The sequence below is a fragment of the Empidonax traillii genome, unplaced genomic scaffold, assembly GCF_003031625.1.
Source record: "Empidonax traillii isolate 1590-97213 ecotype Southwest subspecies unplaced genomic scaffold, ASM303162v1 scaffold94:size1391941, whole genome shotgun sequence".
In the NCBI taxonomy this organism is placed as follows: Eukaryota; Metazoa; Chordata; class Aves; order Passeriformes; family Tyrannidae; genus Empidonax; species Empidonax traillii.
This window is the reverse complement of record NW_020955287.1, coordinates 951,788-953,965: the sequence shown is the minus strand read 5'-3', so window position 1 is coordinate 953,965 and position 2,178 is coordinate 951,788.

The following is a 2,178-nucleotide window of genomic DNA, read 5'->3' as shown; positions in this document are numbered from 1 at the left end:
TTGTTCCTGCCTCTGCTTACCAATTCCCATACTCTTTTCAATGGCTGCAATAGCTCTGCCCTCCTGTCTCCAGAAACTTGGGACAGCTGACTGGACAGATATTTTAAAATTTCTTCAGATCACTGCAATACACTCTTATTAGTTCACCTTTCTTAACACATCAATTAATTACTCTGCATACTTTGATCATGCTAATTCTTTCATGAGAAATCCTTAAAACTGTACAAACTGCTTTTGCTTGAGAAGAAAAAGGTGATAAATAGGAGATTTCTGCTTGTCAGATTGAACAGTAAAGCATGCTTGATGTTTCAAAATCCCAAATCCAAATAAGCAAAGCAATCAGAAACAACCATTTGGTTGCAATGTCTTTATATATTACAATGGGGTTCCATGATAGTTGTCAAAATAGAACTGGAATCCCCCATTGCTACACAAAGCAGAATGTTTGGTTACACAGTATTGATGCCCCAAAAAAGGCAGATAAAACTGTTTAGACAGAGTTTTATGTCTAAAGCAGCAAGTTATTTATTTATTTATTCAACGGCCGGGCAGCCTGCCAGCTAGTGCTGGGAAGACAGGCTCCGAGCTGGTTAGGTTAGAATGAGTATTTTATACAGGTTTGGCAATGATTACATCATAATCACATACATATTCATATTATTGCATCATTAGATTACAATATTCATAACAGGTGGAGTTAGGGGCAGAGATTGAGGCATGGTCTCTATTTTGAGGAATATTATGGTGGTAGATCCTGCCTTACTTCCTCATGGGGTCTCAAATTCTCTCCTCTTCATCAGGTGACCCTGGTGACCTTTCATTCCTTCCATTGTTTCGTGTTCTGATCACTCAGCCTTAAAGAAACCCTTGGCTTTGGGCCTATTTTACCTATTGAGATGTCACCTTGGTTCCTCTGGATGAGATTTATGGGCGCTGGGTTCTTTGTCCAGTGTTCGTTGTGGTTCCTTTAAGGTCTGATGCCCAGCACGGGACAAAGTCTTCCTGTACGAAATGTAGCTTACAGTAAACGCAATATAGCTTTCGGTAAACTATAAGTCGTACAGGGGGGTAGGGGGGCTCTTATGGGTTTACAGTAAAAGTGTTTTGATTAACCCTTCCTGTTTCAGTATGAAGATGATAGCATTTTTCTCTTCAGAAAGCTAAAGTCTCTTTCAGTATTTCTCTGTGTTAAGCTGTGGTGCAATATCCAAGTGCTTGTTCATAGTGAACAAGAAAATGCTGGGCTGAGATGCTTTTTGTTAGAGCAGAATCTCTATGGTAAGATCTGTCCTACTAAGGGAGAACCACTGAAAAAGGCCATATCTCTTTTCCATTTTTTTTTTTTTTTTTTTTTTTTTTTAAGATTTTAAGATTTTAAGATTTGGTTATAGCAAGAAAACACAGATAAGGTAAGAAGTGAAGAGTCTCACCAAGCAAGGTCTGTCTTCTCTCAGCAGTTCATGGAGCCAAGCCGTAAAATAAGGAGAGGCAGAGTACTTCTGTGTCCCATGCTGCATGCATCTCAAATAGCAGATGGTCGGTTCCAAGATTTTTGTATTATCAGCTGTGTTCCTAGGACTTTGCCAAAGAAAAGATGCAGATACTGTGCATCTTTTTCTGAAGCTGAACGGGGGGAGCATCTGAGTTAGTAAACATATGAGGGCCTCCAAGCAACAGTCCATACAGCTGAAAAGAGAGCAGGCAGAAATTCTCTTGGGAGTTAGAGATACCTCTACACCTCTCCGTTCCTCAGTAATGCCTTATAAGAGCAGTGGTAAGTGGAAAAGGAGTTGCACTCTTCCGTCTCACGTAAAATATTTAGAGAGATACTGCTGACTAACCAGTGCTGCCTTCGGAAGCCTCCATGTCCCCTCTTCCTCCTGTCCTATGCAAATAACAGCGTTTGGGAAGGGGACACGCTACCTACCCGGGAATGACTGGGTTTCCACTGCTCCTCCCTGCCTGAGGGAAAGCGCCGGGTCAAGGTGACACCGAAGGCGGCCCTGGATGGCAGCTGCCGCGGGGCGGCCGTGCCGCGGACCAGGAGGTGCTGGCGGCGGCCGCTGGGACACCCCAGGCCGCCCAAGATTGCCTCCCCTGCGGGCAGGCCTGCGACGGAGCCCGGTCGCGACTCCTCCGAGCCGGCCCCAGGCCTGGCTGCCACTGCGGGGGCGGTGC